Source organism: Chiloscyllium punctatum, chromosome 2 (assembly GCF_047496795.1).
Source record: "Chiloscyllium punctatum isolate Juve2018m chromosome 2, sChiPun1.3, whole genome shotgun sequence".
Taxonomy (NCBI): Eukaryota; Metazoa; Chordata; class Chondrichthyes; order Orectolobiformes; family Hemiscylliidae; genus Chiloscyllium; species Chiloscyllium punctatum.
In genome coordinates, this window is record NC_092740.1 from 142,463,197 (window position 1) to 142,484,036 (window position 20,840).

General features: G+C 43.1%; 1 long non-coding RNA gene across 1 annotated transcript in view; it reads right to left on the minus strand.

Annotated features, from left to right (window-relative positions):
- Window positions 1-2,899: 2,899 nt before the first annotated feature.
- Window positions 2,900-20,840, minus strand: part of LOC140491121 (uncharacterized) — a 30,441-nt gene continuing 12,500 nt past the window's right edge. The window contains exons 2-3 of the long non-coding RNA XR_011963232.1: window positions 10,846-11,014; window positions 2,900-3,430 (exon numbers count right to left, since the gene is read on the minus strand). This is a non-coding gene — a long non-coding RNA (uncharacterized lncRNA). The remainder of the gene's footprint in view (window positions 3,431-10,845; window positions 11,015-20,840) is intronic.

The following is a 20,840-nucleotide window of genomic DNA, read 5'->3' on the forward strand; positions in this document are numbered from 1 at the left end:
ACACCGCCAATAATTCCAGCTTCTGATTGACATCCCTCCAGGGATCCTACAACTAATGTGAATGGAATTGTTATTTCACCACATTCCTAACATCAACTCAGCCACCCAATCTAGCCACATTGCTGATGGAAACTGGCTCCAAACATTTCAGCACTCAAACCCTTAGAAGCTTTAGCGAGCGGGATCCATAACTCTGTCTCTGAATGCCAAATTAACATCCACAGCGGTAACCATTTCTAGTCGGAGTGGATTTATCACAAACACAATGCTTTCTCCTTTGTTTAATGCCAAATAAACACAAGTTCTGTCTGGCTTCATTTAGCTTAAACATTTACATATCAACTACTTTGGTCCAGGGATCTTTTCTGTTTGATTATAGTATAGAATCATAGATTCCCTACAATGTGGAAACAGGCCATTCGGACCAACAAGTCCACACCGACCCTCCGAAGAGTAACCCACCCAGACCCACTCCTCCACTCTATTACTCGACATTGCCCCCTGACTAATGCACCTCACCTACACATCCCTGAGCATTATGAGCAATTTAGCTTCGCCAATTCATCTACCCACATATCTTTGGATTGTGGGAGGAGACTGGAGCACTCGGAGGAAACCCACACAGACACGGGGAGAATGTGCAAACTCCACACAGACAGTCGCTTAAGGCTGGAATCGAATCTGGATCCCCGGTGTTGTGAGGCAGCAGTGCTAACCACTGAGCCACTGTGCTGTCCTCAGCCACTGTGCTGTCCTCAGCCACTGTGCCGTTCTCAGCCACTGTGCTGTCCTCAGCCACTGTGCTGTCCTCAGCCACTGTGCCATTCTCAGCCACTGTGCTGTCCTCAGCCATTGTGCTGTCCTCAGCCACTGTGCTGTCCTCAGCCACTGTGCTGTCCTCAGCCACGTACTGTCCTCAGCCACTGTGCTGTCCTCAGCCACTATGCTGTCCTCAGCCACTGTGCCACCCTTGTGGTTATGAGATGATTGAATTCAAATGATATAGAATCCCTACAGTATGTAAACAAGCCCTTTGGCCCAACAAGTCCGCACTGACCCTCTGAAGAGTAACCGAACCAGACCCAATCCTCTACTGCTCTACATTTACCCCAGACTAATACACCTAACCTACATATCTCTGAACACTATGGGCAATTTCAACATGGTCAATTCATCTAATCTGCACATCTTCGGGTTGTGGGAGGAAACCAGAGCACCTGGAAGAAGCCATACAGACACAGGGAGAATGTACACACTCCACACAGACAGCCACCCAAATCCTAAAAGTGCAATCCAAGAGAACATATAATGGCACTTTAAAAACAACTAAATATGCTTTTTTCATCTTTTTCAGTCCAGAATAAAAGGTCCCTGATTCTATGTTGCCTCCCGGTGTGCAACAAATCTTTATTTCCTTTTTGGTACAAAGCTGTCACCTTTCAATTAAAACATTAACTAGATTAAAACAAAGGGCCCAAATGACAAGGGCCCAAATGACAAGGTTTTGCTGTAAAAATATTTTGTCTTTTACTCATCAGAATGATTCACAAGAATATTAATGTAAAGGAAAAATAACATTTATACCATAGGAGATGAAAGTGTTGATTGGCTGCTGGAAGTATAGCCATGCAGAATGCCCAGTTAGATGAAGCTAAAAAGACATTCTGCTTCATACAAGTTACTAATGATGTATGAATTTAAGTGCTGGTGTGATGCCAGGCATATATCTCTATACACCTACGACTGGCAAATTGTTTCAACAGCATATCCACTCAACTATTCATGTGCAAGGTAGTGACTACACGTAACCAGCCCCTGTTTGCAGTAGGTGTGATTCCACAATTGCACACTTGATTAGTAATAGGTAAAAACAAAGACTGCAGATGCTGGAAACCAGAGTCTAGATTAAAGTGGTGCTGGAAAAGCACAGTAGGTCAGGCAGCATCTGAGGAGCAGGAAAATCGACGTTTCGGGCAAAAGCCCTTCGTCAGTGTATCTTGCTGCAGTCATATTGGGTCCTGACCAGGGCACACCTTGAGCATTATGTGCAGTTTTGGTCTCCGACTCTGAGGAAGGACATTCTTGCTATCGAAGGAGTCCAGTGAAGGTTCATCATACTGATTCCCGGGATGGCAGGACTGACATATGAAGAAACCCTGGATCAACTGGGCTTATACTCACTGGAATTTAGAAGAAGGAGGGTGGATCTCGTAGAAACAGATAAAATTCTGGTGGGACTGGACAGGCTAAATGTAGAAGGATGCTCCTGATGTTGGGGAATTCCAGAACTTGGGGTCACAGCCTAAGAATAAGTGGTAAGCACTGAGATGAGGAAGAACTTGTGAACCTGTGGAACTTTCTACCACAAAGAGCTATTGGGACCAGTTTTTTAGATACATTCAAGAGGGAGCTGGATGTGTTCCTTGTGGCTAAAGGGATCAAGTGGTGCGGGAGTGAGATACTGGGATTGCATGATCAGCCATGATCGTATTGAATGGTGGTGCAGGCTCGAAGGGCCGAATGGCCTACGCCTGCACTTATTTTCCATGTGTTTGTGTATGAATTGAGCTGATAACAAATTTGGTTTCATCAATCAGGCTTGCTGTGTAGCAGACTTATGCTTATCAGAAACTACAGTATATTAAAATAGACAATGACTATTTGGCAGACAGAAATAACATATGCATACCTTGTGCCTGTTTCAACATAACAAAATAGATGACTTCTATCATCTATTTCATTTCTCAGGGCAATGCCTTGACCAATCAGCTCCTAGTTTAAAACTTAAACATAGCTTGGCAATGAACTGTCGGTCATTCTCTAATTGATTCATTCCTCATAGTATAGCAACCCTTTCTCTTACATTGGTAACTTTGAAATCTAAGTGGTGAGCCCAAGATGAAAGGTTTTGACAAAAATCTGTCTTTTTCAGCAATATTCAATTTCTGCACGAGTGAAACAAGGAATTTTATTACCTGGGCCCACAAAAATAATAAAGATTGACATTAAGTACACATTCAAACAGGGGTAATAAGCTTTAAAAAAGGGGGGAGAGGTTGTTTAACAGGAAAACAAAGACAATTAAAGCTTTTCTATTTCTTGGGGTTGATAGATGCTCAAGCTGAGACCACTTGTTTACTTGTTGACTTGCATTCTACAGCAGTGTAGCAGCTTTTAAATCAAGTTCCAGTGAATGGTCACTGGCTCCAATTGCTTTTTCTGATTTCAGAGTTGAGAGATGTGGAGAGAGACTTCCAGTTTCTTGTTGCCAGCTGTTTATATTTCTTTTTCTCTCTGTTTTATTCCTGAAAAGTTGTTTCTTGAAATTCAAACACCTTTTGGGTTCCGGTGGGTCAGCCATCAATTGTTTTGTTTTGGAAACTGAATGAACTCCAAGCAACTTTCAGTATCACGTATAACTTCCACAAACCTGTGAATCAATCAGGAGATATAGATTTGAGTGTCAGTGCCTTTACAACAATGTTCATTTCCTCTCAGACCGATTCTTGTTTATCGTTGGATTCATGAACTCGTCTCAAGCTGGTCAGGTGATCACAGCAGTCACTTTAGATCATAGAACGGTACTGCACAGTACAGGCCCTTCAGCCCTCGATGTTATGTCAGCCTTTCATCCTACACTAAGATCAGACTAACCTATATACCCTTAATTATATTATCTTCCACATGCCTATCCAAGAGTTGCTTAAATATCCGTAATGTATCTGACTCTACTCCCACTCCCAACAATGCATTCCCATGTACCTATCACTGTCTGTGTGAAGGACCTGCTTCTGTCATCTCCCCTAAACCTTCCTCCAATCACCTTAAAATTATGCCCCTTCATGGTAGACATTTAGATCAGTATTAGTCCCTATTTAAAATTCACTTTAGTGCACAAAGGTGATGGAAATTGAATATTGGTTCTCCATGTTTACGTGACTAAGGGATTAGAAATCACATCTTGAACAGCCCCGGCATTCCTTCATGTTAATTGGGGAGGACTTTGTGGCAAAATCTGACTAAATTTTGCTAAAAAAAGCAAAATCTTGCTCTTATACCCAGTCACCCCAGGGACAAATCCTAATGGAGTTGTCTTTAATAGAAGTTTCTGTGACCTCTCCAATGTCTCCTTGATCCAGCAAACAGTTCAGTCACCAGACTGTGCCAGGTCCTTTCTTAGGAATGAAATTCCTAATTCATTTCAGTGCATTAATGGTCTATACATAATGTAGGATAAAAGCCACTGTTCAGCCAGCTTAAGTGTTTGGTTCCCATGACGCTAAAGACCTTTTTCAATTGATCTGCTCAGCTAGGTGGTGAATTGCTACTCATATCTGAGAAATCATTCCAGAGCCTGAAGTGGCTCATTCTCCCACGGCAGCTCATTCCCCACAGGGAGCCACTGCTGGCAATATCTCTCGGGCTTGATTTCAGATAGCCTGGCATTGCCTCCAGGCCATCTGAGCTCCAACTGGTCTCAGGTCCCTTCTTATCTGGAGTTATAATTTGATTGAATGATGAGCAACTTTAAAGGGCTGAATAGTCTGATACTACGTTTTATTGCAGAAAACAGTGGAATTCCCATTCATTCCAATGGTGCTGCAAAGAAACAACACTGTTCCTGCAGCACACAAAGATGTTATTGCAAAGGACAGCAGTAGACTCAATCCTCGCATCTGAGAATGTGGGAAAAAGAGTTTAACCCTCAATCCTGTTCAGACAGCCATAGAAACAACAGCCAAGCCCTGATCCAACTCCTTTGACCTATTTCTCATATTGCCATTAGTTAACAAAAACATTTCAACCTCATCGTTAATCTTAACAACTCGCTAAATATAACCTGCCATTTACAGAAAAGAGACTTTGTCTTATTCATTCGTGAAACATTATTTATTCCCCCTCCTGTAATTGCCCAGTTATGACAGGCCATTAAGAATCAAACAAAGTACTGTGAGCCTGGAATCACGTATAGGCCAGCCTAGTGAGAATGATATATTTCCTTCCCAACGTGATGTCAGTGAGCCAGATGGTTTTATACAAAAATCAATATTGGTTACATGTACACCATTAGGTTAGCTTTCGCTTCATTGGATTCGGATTTCCCAATCTAACATGGTGGGATTCAACTGTCCTCAGAATATTCGTCTGGGATTCTGGATTACTAATCCAGTGACATTTCAACTATTCCACTGCCTCCCAGATTTTCAAACATTTCCTACCTTTGCGGATAGAAGTGTTTCTGTTCAATACAGAAAGGTCTGACTCTCATTTTTAAATGATATACTTAGTCCGGTTCCTATTCTGTCTCCTGCTGCTCAGTCAGTCTCTGAACCAGATCAATAATCTGCCCTAACTCGAATGAGCTTCAATTTGAACCAACAGGTTTTATTTTTACCGGGGAGAGTTGTGGGATTTTTCTTTCCTTTTTCCCATTTCTCAGCTAATAACATCAGGATGTGTTTTTAAGGAATGCTTAACATTTAGTTCTGTGATTTTTGAGAACAAGCAACTAAAAGCAGGTGGTCTTCCTAATTTCAAATGCAAAGTTAAAAATCACACGATATCTGGTTATAGTCCAACAGGTTTATTTGGAAGCACTGGCTTTCGGAGTGCTGCTCCTTCATCAGGTAGTCGTGGAAGTTAAGATCATCCTCACAGAATTTATAGCCAAAGGAGTCCAGTGTCATGGAGATGTGATACAGTAAACAAGTTTAGATTAAAATTTTCATTTTTTACAATGGGATATGCTAGTTTCTGTTCTGTGATACGTAAATCCCAGAGCTTCTTTTAAATTCCATTCTCGAGATAGCTGAGCTTTTTAAACAATAGGTGTGAAGTCTGTCTGTGTCCCAATGCTATGTCAGACTGACAAACCCTCTGTATAGTTTTACAGAGTTTTACATGGATACATGCAGTTTTTGAGCAAAATAAAACGCAACGTAATTCTGCAAAAACCAATCACCCCATAAGCTTATATGTGTGTGCATGTAAGAGTGACAGATTGAGTGTGCATGTGAGTGTGTGCTTGTGGGTGTGAATGCACATGATAGAGTGTGTGTGAATATATGTGTGGGTATAAGTTTGGTTAAGTCCATGTGTAAGTGTGATGGGGTATGTGTGAGAGGGTGCGTTGGTATGAGTGTGGGGAATGTATGTGTGTGCATATGACAGCTTATGTATGAGAGAGGGTCTATGTGAGTGTGTAAGTATGTAGGTGCGTATGTGTGTATGTCATGCAGTGGGGTCACCTGTAGTGTGACATGAACCCATGGTCCCACTTGAGGCCATTCCCATGGATACCATGGTATAAAAGATGAAAATTTTAATCATGATTGTTTACTATATCACAAAATATTATGTAAATGAAGAGAGACACTAGAATGCTGCAGTACAGATGCCCAAATGTATAAATCACAAAATGCATGTTCAACTTTAGGAAGGAAAATGGAATGTTGCAAGGAGGATGAAGTTTATAAGATAATTAGGGAAATCTCGGCAAACTGTACAGGGTATTAGTGAGCCCACATCTAGAGTAATGCATAACATTTTAGTATCTTTACTTAGAGTTATAAATCTGCATTGAAAGTAGTTCGGGGAAGGTTGAACAGGATGATTCCAATGTGGATGGGTTTGGCTCTGAGGGAAGAGTGGACAGGTTGGGCCTATAGTCATTGGAGTTGAGAAGAATGAGAAATGATCCTACTGAAACATAGAACATAGAACATAGAACAAACATAGAACATAGAACAATACAGCACAGAACAGGCCCTTCGGCCCACGATGTTGTGCCGAACTTCTAACCTAGATTAAGCACCCATCCATGTACCTATCCAAATGCCGCTTAAAGGTCGCCAATGATTCTGACTCTACCACTCCCACAGGCAGCCCATTCCATGCCCCCACCACTCTCTGGGTAAAGAACCCACCCCTGACATCTCCCCTATACCTTCCACCCTTCACCTTAAATTTATGTCCCCTTGTAACACTCTGTTGTACCCGGGGAAAAAGTTTCTGACTGTCTACTCTATCTATTCCCCTGATTATCTTATAAACCTCTAGCAAGTCACCCCTCATCCTTCGCCGTTCCAACGAGAAAAGGCCGAGAACTCTCAACCTATCCTCGTACGACCTACTCTCCATTCCAGGCAACATCCTGGTAAATCTTCTCTGCACCCTCTCCAAAGCTTCCACATCTTTCCTAAAGTGAGGCGACCAGAACTGCACACAGTACTCCAACTGTGGCCTAACCAAAGTCCTGTACAGCTGCAACATCACTTCACGACTCTTGAATTCAATCCCTCTGCTAATGAACGATAATACTCCATAGGCCTTCTTACAAACTCTATCCATCTGAGTGGCAACCTTCAAAGATCTATGTACATAGCCCCCAAGATCCCTCTGTTCCTCCACCTGACTAAGAACCCTATCATTAACCCTGTATTCCGCATTCTTATTTGATCTTCCGAAATGGACAACCTCACACTTGGCAGGGTTGAACTCCATCTGCCACTCCTCAGCCCAGCTCTGCATCATATCTAAGTCCCTCTGCATCCGACAACAGCCCTCCTCACTGTCCACAACTCCACCTATCTTCGTATCATCTGCAAATTTACTGACCCACCCTTCGACTCCCTCATCTAAGTCATTAATAAAAATTACAAACAGCAGAGGACCCAGAACTGAACCCTGCGGAACTCCACTTGTAACTGGGCTCCAGGCTGAATATTTACCATCTACCACCACTCTCTGCCTTCGACCGGTTAGCCAGTTTTCTATCCAATTGGCCAAATTTCCCTCTATCCCATGCCTCCTGACTTTCCGCATAAGCCTACCATGGGGAACCTTATCAAATGCCTTACTAAAATCCATGTACACTACATCCACTGCTCTACCCTCATCCACATGCTTGGTCACCTCCTCGAAGAATTCAATAAGACTTGTAAGGCAAGACCTACCCTTCACAAATCCGTGCTGGCTGTCCCTAATCAAGCAGTGTCTTTCCAGATACTCATAAATCCTATCCCTCAGTACCCTTTCCATTACTTTGCCTACCACAGAAGTAAGACTAACTGGCCTGTAATTCCCGGGGTTATCCCTATTCCCTTTTTTGAACAGGGGCACAACATTCGCTACTCTCCAGTCCCCTGGTACCACCCCCGTTGCCAGTGAAGACGAGAAGATCAATGCCAACGGTACTGCAATTTCCTCTCTTGCTTCCCACATAATCCTAGGATATATCCCGTCAGGCCCGGGGGACTTGTCTATCCTCAAGTTGTTCAAAATGCCCAACACATCTTCCTTCCTAACAGGTATCTCTTCTAGCTTAACAGTCCGTTCCACACTCTCCTCTTCAACAATACGGTCCCTCTCGTTCGTAAATACTGAAGAGAAGTACTTGTTCAAGACCTCTCCTATCTCTTCCGACTCAATACACAGTCTCCCACTACTGTCCTTGATTGGACCTACCCTCGTTCTCGTCATTCTCAGGTTTCTCACATACGCATAGAATGCCTTGGGGTTATCCTTGATCCTATCCGCCAAGGATTTTTCATGCCCTCTCTTAGCTCTCCTAATCCCTTTCTTCAGGTCCCTTCTGGCTATCCTGTATCCCTCCACTGCTCTGTCTGAACCCTGTTTCCTCAACCTTATGTAAGCCTCCTTCTTCCTCTTTACTAGACATTCAACCTCCCTCGTCAACCAAGGCTCCCTCACACGACCATTTCTTTCCTGCCTGATAGGTACATACATATCAAGGACACGTCGTATCTGCTCCTTGAAAAAGTTCCACATTTCCACCACATCCTTCCCTGACAGCCTATGCTCCCAACGTATGCTCCTCAAATCCTGTCTTACAGCATCGTAATTTCCCTTCCCCCAATTGTAAAATCTACCTTGTTGTGCGCACCTATCTCTCTCCATAACCAAGGTGAAAGTCACAGAATTGTGGTCACCATCACCAAAATGTTCACCCCCTAACAAGCCCACCATTCATTACCGAGTACCAAATCCAATATGGCCTCCCCTCTGGTTGGACACTCTACATACTGCGTTAGAAAAGCTTCCTGGACACACTGCACAAACACCGCCCCATCCAATCTATTTGATCTAAAGAGCTTCCAATCAATATTTCGGAAGTTGAAGTCGCCCATGACTACGACCCTGTGGCTTCTGCACCTTTCCAAAATCTGTTTCCCAATCTGTTTCTCCACATCTCTGCTGCTATTGGGGGGCCTATAATAAACACCCAACAAGGTGACTGCACCTTTCCTATTTCTGACTTCAGCCCATACTACCTCCAGAGGCAGATCCCCCTCAAACTTCCTTTCTGCAGCCGTTATACCATTTCTAATTAGCAATGCCACCCCCCCTCCTTTTTTACCACCCTCCCTAATCTTACTGAAACATCTGTAACCAGGAACCTCCAACAGCCATTCCTGTCCCTCATCTATCCATGTTTCCGTGATGGCCACAACATCGTAGTCCCAGGTACCGATCCACGCCTTGAGTTCACCCACCTTATTTCTGATACTCCTTGCGTTGAAGTATACACACTTGAGCCCATCTCTGTGTCCGCAAGTAGTCCCTGTCAGTGCTACCTTCTCCACAGCCTCCCTACAGTCTTGGGCATCCTGACACACAGCTAGCTTACTTGCTGGACTACAAGTCCGGATCCCATCCCCCTGCCAAATTAGTTTAAACCTCCCCGAAGAGTGCTAGCAAACCTACCCCCCAGGATATTGGTGCCCTTCTGGTTCAGGTGCAACCCGTCCTGTTTATACAGGTCCCACCTTCCCCAGAATGCAGTCCAATTGTCCAAATACCTGAAGCCCTCCCTCCTACACCATCCTTGCAGCCACGTGTTCAACTGCACTCTCTCCCTATTCTTTGCCTCACTGTCACGTGGCACCGGCAACAACCCAGAGATGACGACTCTGTTTGTCCTAGCTTTTAGCTTCCAGCCTAACTCCTTGAGCTCTTGAATGACCTCTCCACCCCTTTTCCTACCTATGTCGTTGGTGCCAATGTGTACCACGACTTCTGGCTGCACACCCTCCCCCTTAAGGATTCTGAAGACACGGTCCGAGACGTCTCGGACCCTAGCACCCGGGAGGCAACAAACCATCCGAGAGTCTCGCCCATGTCCACAGAACCGCCTGTCCGTCCCTCTAACTAGAGAGTCCCCTATAACTAGCGCTCTCCTCCTCTCCCCCTTTTCCTTCTGAGTCTCAGAGCCACAGACCCCTTCACTGCAGCTTACACCTGCAAGGCTGTCCCCCCCAACAGTTTCCAAAGCTGTATACTTATTTTTTAGGGGAACGACCACAGGGGAACCCTGCACTGCCTGCTTCTTCCCCTTTCCACCTCTAACTGTTACCCAGCTACCTCTGTTCTCCGGCGTAACTATGTCCCTGTGCTTCTATCTATCACCCTCTCAGCCTCTCGAATAATCCTCAGTTCGTCCAACTCCAGTTCCAGGTCCCTAACTCGTTCGGTGAGGATCAGGATCTGACTGCATTTCCTGCAGACGAAGTCGGCAGGAGTATCGGTGGTCACCCCTACCTCAAACATCCTGCAGGAGGAACATTCCACCGCCTGCGCTGCCATAACTGTACACTTTGTCTCCAAAAACAAGAACACTGAGTCAATAACACTGAGTCACTTACCTGTGGACTTTAAAGTTAGGTTAGAGGAGGAGGGTGGGAGGGAGGCCCTACGAAAGTAGGACCTGGGGTCTAGAACACACCCACTCAAATACTAATCACTTAACTTCCCGCCCAGCTCTGCGCTCCAACCTCACTTCCGCTGCCCGCTACAGGTAAGTAATTTTGAAACAAACTGTCTTACCTTAGCTGTAGTCTCCCGGGTTCGCTTTTCCTCGGCCGCTGCTCCCACTCAAACGTATAAGATCTGGAGGGCTTGAGATGCTGAGAGGGGTTTTTCTTTGTGGAGAAGCTTAGACTTCAGGGACACAAAAACAGAAAATGCTGGAGGAAAACAACAGGTCTGGCAGCATCTGTGGAGAGAAAAGCAGAGTGAACAAGAACAAAGAAAATTACAGCACAGAAACAGACCCTTCAGCTGTCCAAGCCTGCACCGATCCAGATCCTCGACCTAAACCTTGAGTCCAGTGACCTTCTTCAGATCTTATTTTGTTTTGGAATTAGAGAACGCCATTTAAAAATGAAGGATCTCCCACTTAAGGCAGAGAGAAGGAAGATTTCTTCCCTGAGAGTTGTTCTTCTTTAGAGTTCTATTCCACAGAGAGAAATAGAGGCAGAATCCAGGCTAGGTCAAAAACATATTCAATCTACAAGTGACATGGAGGTGTCTGGGCAGAGGTGGTGCTGCAGGCAGGAAAATGAAGTTAGGCCACAATCAGATCATGATTGTATTAAGTGGTGGTGCAAGCTCGGTTGTCCAAATAGCCTAACTTCCCTCCTATTTCTTTTGATATTACGATACAATATAATAGGGTGGGATGACAATTGCTGAATGGGCATGGTATCCATCCTCGTTCTCTTCCACACCATCATAGAATCCCAACAGCGCAAAAGCAGGCCATTCAGCCTATCAAGTCCACACCAACCCTCCAAAGAGCATCCATCCCAGGCCTACTACATCCTCGTAGCCCCACATTTCCCACAGCCAATCGACCTAACCCGCAGAAGAAAACTGGAGCACCCAGAGGAAACCCACGGAGACCGAGGGAGAATGTGCAAACTCCACATGGACACCTGAGGATGGAATCAAACCCAGGTGCCTGAAGCTGTGAGGCAGCAGTGCTAACCACTGAGCCACGGTGCATCACCTCATTATCTTCTCCTTCTCTTCACTCCTTTTCAGTGGTGAATCTGAAGAAAAGGATGAGAGAAAAACGAATAGCTGCACACAGTAGCCTTGGGATTAAGAACGATGTGTAGGTGCCAGTGTTGGACTGGGGTGGAAAAGATCAGAAGTCATACGACACCAGATTATAGTCCAGTAGGTTAAAAACAAGGACTACAGATGCTGGAAACCAGAGTCTAGATTAGAGTGGTGCTGAAAAAGCACAGCAGGTCAGGCAGCATCTGAGGAGCAGGAAAATCGACATTTTGAGCAAAAACCCTTCATCAAAAATAGAGCAGCTTTATTCCTGATGAAGACTTTTGCCCGAAATGTCGATTTTCCTGCTCCTTGGATGCTGCCTGACCTGCTGTGCTTTTCCAGCACCACTCTAATCTAGACCAGATTATAGTCCAACAGGCTTAATTGAAACCACAAGCTTTCAAAGCGCTGTTCCTTTATCAAGTGAAGTCAGACTTCAGCCTGTCCCTCAAAGGAGGTTAAAGGTGGTGACACCCTGCTATAGTGGTCCACTTTTGGCAGGCATTGTGTGTCAGTTTTGTTTTCAAAGGAGACAGATAGGTAGATAGATGAGTGATGATTGAGCAAGCACATTTGAAGAGTGTAGTAAATTGCATGATACAGGCCAAGTATTATGGACCAGACCAGACCCCCTCAAACTATTGTAAGAAGGTAGCCTACGCCCTAACTTTATCTTATTTTAAAGATAGATGTGAAGTGCGTGTTCCAGATGCAATGTGATTGATGAAACTACTTGATGTTAGGCAAAACACCACTTATAGAAACAATGCAGTTAAAGTACAAACAAAGGAAAGACGAATTTAGAGTAACTATTGGAAAACTTAACCAAAGAATAAATACAGTACCTATTAATAATTAACTGCTCCAATATAGTAATATCCCACAAACACATCCCTTGGCAAAAAAGCCAAATTCAGACACAAATTCTAACATGCAGTTCTCCAATCCAGGAGGAAAAATATCAAGAGAAAATTCAGAAAGAATAGCAACTAGGAATCATTCACTGAAGCTTCCAACTCTTTTGAGACCCCAAAGGTTTCTGTTGTTTAAAGCTAAAAAAAAATTAGGAAGCCAGGTCTGTGAGAGCTGGCCACATCCATGCTGTTTCCATCGCTCCCACTTTAAAAAAAACCTAAAGGCCTCAAAAGTTGTTTACTCAAAACATCTTCGGAGGCGGTTCGGCATATTGCCTTACAACTAATCTTCAAGAAAGAAAAGGACAAAATAACCTTTTAAAGTGACAGCATCATCACAGCTCCCTGCTTAAAAAAAAATCAATATAAAAATATGGCTTTTTTTAAAAAAACCCTTAGTCTTACTCTATTAGTACACCACAATACAAATACATTACATTGACTCTCAGCATGCAACTGTTCACGACTACAATCCACTTCAGTCCATTTACTTCCGCCACCGAATGCCTCCGTCTTTCTTCATCGACAACATGTAGGCAATTACATTTTCTTATCCTGCCACGTGTATAACTTTTAAATTGAATGGTTGCAATAGTTAGGTCAATCTAAACAGTTTGGAATTTTTGTCCTTAAATTTCTCCAAGAGGTTTAAAGGGTTATAATCAGTATATACAATTGTCTCAGATACATTACTGGCGATATCAATGTTGAACTGCCAACACCAAGCTTAAGGTTTCCTTCTGAATCATGGAATATGATGAGTATTCAATTTTCTGGAAAAATATGCAATAGGTCTTTCTATCTTCTCGCCATCTTCTTGTCAGAGCACAGCACCAACACCCACATCACTCACATCAATAGTTACCTTGAATGGCTTTGTGTAATTAGACGCACCTAACACTGGAGTAAATGGTTAACACAGCTTTCAGACTGTCAAATGCCTTCTGACAGTCCACCATCCACTGAAATTTTCTTTCAGTGAATCAGTCAGTGGAGCAACCACATTGCTAAAATTCAGTACAAACTTCCAATAAAACCCACTCAATCCCAGGAGTAGTAACCCTGCTCTCGATGGTATGGGAAACTCCCCAATGACCTTTGTTTTCACATTCTGTAGTGCCATCTGTCCATGTCTCATAAGCCCAGTGACTTGGGCTTTTGGAAATTTACTCTTAGCCAAGTTTATCACTAAGCCGGCCTCCCAGAATCAATCAAACAATTCCAATAGATGCTGCAAATTTTCCTTCCACATGTGACTAAAACTCACCAGGTCGTCAATGTGCACCAGACAATTGGGTAATCCAGAAATGGCATATTTTTCATACCAAATAGCATGACTTTAAATTGGTAAAGTCCATTCGCTGTCATGAAAACTAAAATTGTCTTTGCTCTTTTGGATAAAGGTACCTGCCAGTATTCTCTGAGTAATTCCAACTTAGAAATATAAGTTGCTTGTTTCACCTTCTCAATACAGTCTTCCAAATGTGGGATAGGATATGAATCAGACTTTATAACTACATTGACTTTGTGATAATCTACACATAATCATTAGGTACCAACTGCTTTTGGCACCATTACTATGGGTGAGCTCCACTCACTATACCTCACTTCAATTATGTTGTCCTGGAACATGCGTTCAATCTCTTTTTGAACCTGTGCCAATTTTGGAGGGTTAAGTCTATAAGGATGTTCCTTAATTTGAACATCATTTCCTGTCTCAATATCATGCATAATTAGATTAGTACCTCCCAGCTTATTCCCACATATCTCCCCATGCAGTAGTAAAAGCTCTTTCAGGTCATTTCAAATTTCCTCTGGAAGTTAATGCAGTACTTAATCCCAATTTTTGACAACTTCCACTTAAATTGTCCAATTTAAGTTGAGGAATGTCCAATTCAGAGTCTTCTAAACTTGATTCTTCACTCTGTGTTTTAATCAGTAACATATTCTCCTTTTGCTTTTCTTCCCCTCCAAAATACCTTTTGAGCATATTCACATGACATACATTGTGAGATTTCTTTTTATGATATGTCCGGCAAGATTTAATTACATCCTTATGTAATTCAGGCCAGCAAAAATGTTTTTGTATTTTCGTTTGAATTTTCCTTACTGCCAAATGACCGCCTATTGGTAATTCATGTGCTACCCTCCTTTCTATAACCCACAGGTAGTACAACTTGATGAACTTCTGCCCATTTCTCATCTTATTGAATATGTGATGGTCTCTATTCCCTCACCAAGACATCATTTTTAATATAGTAACATTCTGAGATGCATTCAGATGCTTTTTCTGTTCCTGCATTTTGATACAATTGCTTTAATTTTTCATCTTTCTGTTGTAATTCAATTAATTTTTCTGAACTAAAAATATCCACTTTTTCCTCCATTTTTCTTCTCAACCATTTGGTCAAACATGGTCTCTGATAATTGTACTTCAACTTCCATATCTTTATTCTTTGATTTCTCCTCCTGCATCAGCATGTGGCTTTGCGACCTTGCTATCACACAGTCAGGAAAAATCCGAGGATATACTTCCTGTAACACCTCAGTTGCCTGATTTTCCATTTTCAACCACAGTAGACAGCACTCCCATGTGTGATCTGGTTTTATCATTACCACGGATAAATTGTATTCCTGGAGCTGAGAGCTCCTCCAGTAGATTAGATTAGATCAGATTCCCCACAGTATGGAAATAGGCCCTTCCGCCCAACGAGTCCACACCGATCCTCTCTAAAGAGTAACCCACCCCATTTCCGTCCCCATTACTCTACAGTTACCCTCACTCAGTACTCCAACCACTGCTTTTCCACTTTTCACTGGACACTCGAACCTCCCTTTATATAATGGAGTAGAATTAGAATTAGAATTAGATTCCCTACAGTGTGGAAACAGGCCCTTCGGCCCAACAAGCCCACACCGACCCTCTGAAGAATAACCCACCCGGGCCTATTCCCATCCCCTATTACTCTACATTTACTCCTGACTAATGCACCTAACCTATACATTCCTGAACACTATGGGCAATTTAGCATGGTCAATTCACCTACCTGCACATCTTTGGACTGTGGGAGGAAACCGGAACACCCGGAGGAAACCCACGCGGACATGGGGAGAATTTGCAAACTCCACACAGACAGTCGCCCGAGGCTGGAATCGAACACAGATCCCTGGCGCTGGGAGGCAACAGTGCTAACCACTGAGCCACCATGCTGCCCTATCTCTCACTTCACCATGAATTCCACAATTTAACTCTTTTTCTGGCAATAGCTCTTCTGAATTACATATCTCATCTCTCAACATCAAAGATTGACATGCTCTCATATCTCTTAAAATTGCAATTTCTTTATCTGTTCCTCCTGGCATATGCGAATAAACCTTAGTCTCACAAATAAAGGGTTTAAGAAGATCTTGAACCTTCTTCTCAACCAACCCTTGACCAGGTTGTACATTCTTTAGCTTCCACTATGCTTTCCTTTACCACTTCAACATACTTCACTGGTTTATCCTGTTTTCCCACATCATCTTTCCAACTGTTTTTTCTAAACCACCAAAGCTGCCACTTCATGTGGCTTACTTTATTACAGTGGAAACACCTAAACTTTTTTTAAAATTTGTCTTTCCCCTAATGGGTTTCCTTTTTATCCTGTGGTAAACTTTCTTTATTATCTTCAATGAGATCTCCTTTTCCCTTTCCATCTGAGGATTTCTCTTTTCCCCAATTTCTATTCCTCACAGATTGAAAATGATGTTGGAAGCCAAACTTTGATTTATGAAATTATTCATAATCATCAGCCATCTCAGCTGCTAATCTTGCTCTTTGAACTCTCTGCTTTTCCACACTACTTCAGGAAGTGAGTTTTTGAACTCCTCCAAAATAATCATCTCTGTAAGAGTGTCATATCTTTGATCTATTTTCAATGCCCTTTGTTTAATCCTTTCAAACTCAACATATATTTGACCAAGATCCCTCTTAGATTCTTGAGACATTGTCTGTAGGCTGCTGGTACTAGCTCATATGCACTTAAAATGGCATTCCTCACATCTTCTTACTCCCAGATACCTCCTCTGAAAGCAATGTGAATACCTCACTAGCTCTCCCAACCAATTTTGTTTGGATCAACAAAGCACACATGGTCACTGGCCACTTCATTTGTTTAAACAAAATAAGAAAGGCTTTGACATCCTTCTTGTTGAATTTAGGCTATTCTTGGATATACTTAACCAGTCCTTTGGGTTTGCTCTCTATCACCGCCTTCATCACTACTCCCACTTTTCACCTCGACCTTCATCTCCACCCTTTTAAGTTGACCCTGCTCTTTAATTGCCAACTTCCGAAGTTCAAATTCTCTCTCTTTTTTCTCTGCTTCTAATCGTGATCCAAACTGTTTAATTTCCTTTTTGCATTCAAGCTGCTTCATTTGCAATTGTATTTTAGCCAGTTCCAAAGATTCTGATGGCATTTCCGGCAATTTTAAAAGTCAAGCTATTGCTGCAATTAATTCTCCTTTCCTCACTGACTCAAACAACCCAAGATCCAGCTTGTCTGACAATTCCAACAGCTTTGCCTTGCTCACATTTTGTAAAGCTCCCAAAGTCACTTGTTCCACTCCCAGAAAACCCTTAGTGACCGAAATAGACAATACTGCACAAGGCAAACCCTGTTTAAACCAACTGCTTTCAACACCCGAAACAAAAGATACTAACACTTACCACTCGCCACCTTTTCAATCCGACAATCCTAAACCCAACTTGGAATTATAAATTTCGATCCCAGCAAGAGCTTCCAATTTGGTATGGATCAGACCAGACCCCCTCAAGATATTTTAAGAAGATAGCCTAGACAGTAACATTTTCTCATTTTAAAGGGAGATGTGAAATGCCTGTTCCAGATGTCACAAAGTCACAGAGATGTACAATACGGAAACAGACCCTTCGGTCCAACTCGTCCATGCTGACCAGATATCCTAAACTAATCAAGCCCCATTTACCAGCACTTGGCCCATTTCCCTCCAAACTCTTCCTACTCATATACCCAGCCAGATGCCTTTTAAAGGTTCTAACAGTACCAGCCTTTGACACTTCCTCTGATAGCTCATTCCATATGCACACTACCCTCTGCATGAAAATGTTGCCCCTAAGGTCCCTTTTAAATCTTTCCCCTCTCACCCTGAAACTATGCCCTCTAGTTCTGGACTCCCCCACCCCAGGGAAAAGACCTTGTCTATTTACCCTATCTATGCCCCTCATGATTTTTAACACCTCTATAAGGTCACCCCTCAGCCTATGACACTCCAAGGAAAACAGCCCCAGCCTATTCAGCCTCTCTCTATAGCTCAAACCCTCCAAACCTGGCAACATCCTTGCAAATCTTTTCTGAACTCTTTCAAGTTTCACAACATCCTTCCTATAAAAGAGGCCAGAATTGTACACAATATTCCAAAAATGGCTTAACCAATGTCCTGTACTGCCACAACATAACCTCCCAACTCTTATACTCAATGTTCTGACCAATAAAGGAAAGCATACCAAATGCCTTTTTCACTATCCTGTCTACCTTGGACTGCACTTTCAAGAAGCTATGAAGCTGCACCCCAAGGTCTCTTTGCTCAGCAACACTCTCGAGGACCTTACCATTAGGTGTATAAGTCCTGCCCTGATTTGCCTTTCCAAAATGCAGCACCTCACATTTGATGTAATGTGACTGGTCAAAGTACTCAATGTTAAGCAAAACACAATTTATTTAAACACTGTAGTTAAAATGCAAACAAAAGAAAGAGGATTCAAAGTTTGGGAGAAGATTTGTAGCTCGGGTGCTCGTTGTTGTGGTTCTGTTCGCCGAGCTGGGAATTTGTCTTGCAAACGTTTCGTCCCCTGTCTAGGTGACATCCTCAGTGCTTGGGAGCCTCCTCTGAAGCGCCTCTGTGCTGTTTCCTCCAGCATTTATAGTGGCCTGTCTCTGCCGCTTCCACTTGGTCTGTGTGTGTGGCTTTCCTGTAAACCTTTGTGGTGAATTCTCCGTTCCGTGTTCTCTGTACCATCAGGTCTAGGAATGGGAGTTGGTTGTCCTTTTCTTCCTCTCTAGTGAATCGGATTCCTGTGAGTGTGGCGTTGATGATCTGGTGTGTGTTCTCTATTTCTGTGTTTTTAATTATTACAAAGGTGTCATCCACGTATCTGACCCAGAGTTTGGGTTGAAGTTGTGGTAAGACTGTTTGTTCTAACCTTTGCATTACTGCTTCTGCTATGAGTCCAGAGATCGGTGAGCCCATGGGTGTGCCATTGATTTGTTCGTATATTTGGTTGTTGAACATCAACAAGTCCTAAACTATGAAAGCAACCACCCCAACACACACAAACGAAGTTGCATCAGGACACTATTCAAAAGGGCCACAACACACTGCAGCACACCAGAACTACAAAAAGAGGAAGAGGAACACCTATACAATGTATTCGCCAAAAACGGATACCCTCGCAATTTCATCAACAGATGCCTAAGGGAGAGACAACGGAACGAGGACATGCCGCAACCCAAAGAACTAGCCACACTACCATACATCAGGAGCATTTCTGAACTGACAGCCAGACTACTGCGACCACTAGGACTCATAACAGCACACAAACCAACAGCCACGCTCAGACAACAACTCACCAGAACGAAGGACCCGATACCCAACATGAGCAAAACTAATGTAGTGTACAAAATCCCATGCAAGGACTGCACAAAACACTACATCGGACAAACAGGAAGACAGTTAACGATCCGTATACACGAACACCAACTAACCACGAAACGACACGACCAGCTATCCTTAGTAGCCACACACACAGACGACAAGCAACGTGAATTCGACTGGGACAACACTACCATTATAGGGCAAGCCAAACAGAGAACAGCCAGGGAATTCCTAGAGGCATGGCACTCATCCACAGACTCTATCAACAAACACATCAACCTGGACCCAATATACCGGCCACTGCAGCGGACAGCTGGAACTGACAACCGGAAGCGGCAGAGACAGGCCACTATAAATGCCAGAGGAAACAGCACAGAAGCGCTTAACAGGAGGCTCCCAAGCACTGAGGATGTCACCTAGACAGGGGACGAAATGTTTGCAAGACAAATTCCCAGCTCGGCGAACAGAACCACAACAAAAGAAAGAGGAAATTAGAATAAATTAGCTATTAGAAAATATAACTGAATAATACAAACAGTACCTATTACAAATAAGTGTTCCAATATAGCAACATCCCTTAAACACATTCCTTGGCAAAAAATCAAATTCAGACACAGATTCTTACATGCAGTTCTCCAATCCAGGAGGATAAAACATGAAGGGAATGTTCAGAAAGACTAGCAGCTAGGAATCATTCTCTGAAGCTTCCAACTCTTTCGAGACCCCAAAGATGCTTAAAGCTGAAAAAAAAAGCCAGAAAGCCTGGTCTATGAGAGCTGGCCATAACCAGACTACTTCCATTGTTCCAACTTTAAAAAAAATGCAAGGCCTCACAAGGTGTTTACTCAATTCGTCTTCAGAAGTCAGTTTGGCACGTCTACCTTAAAATCTCTCTTCAATAAGAAACCAGAACAAAATAACCTTTCAAAGTAACAGCATCATCACACCACTAAGGAATTTGAGGGCATGTATGAAGAAAGTGACCTCAGGCATGTGCACATTAATACGTGCCATGAAGGTAGATGTGGAGCCTTTTTGTAAGACATCAAATGAGAGGCAACTTTAACAAGGCAGAATTGTGAATGGTTCGCTGTGCAATTCTTACTTTAAAAGATGAAATGAATGACGGTGCCCAGCATGCTCATGGACTATAACCTGGTATCTTGACGAGGGGTCAATCAATTTTCCAGCACTGATTTGCACTCCCAGGATCGAGAGTTGTCAGTGCCAGTCCATGCCCAGCGGTTTAGCTCTCTTCCCTTTGATTTTTTTTCTTAAGGAGGGCAAGTGGATGGGAAGCAATTCTTCTTTTCTGGCTTACTTCCAAATTCTGCTGTCCTTTCAGCTCAGATAGTGTCCTTGCCATCATTGTATAATAATATTGCTG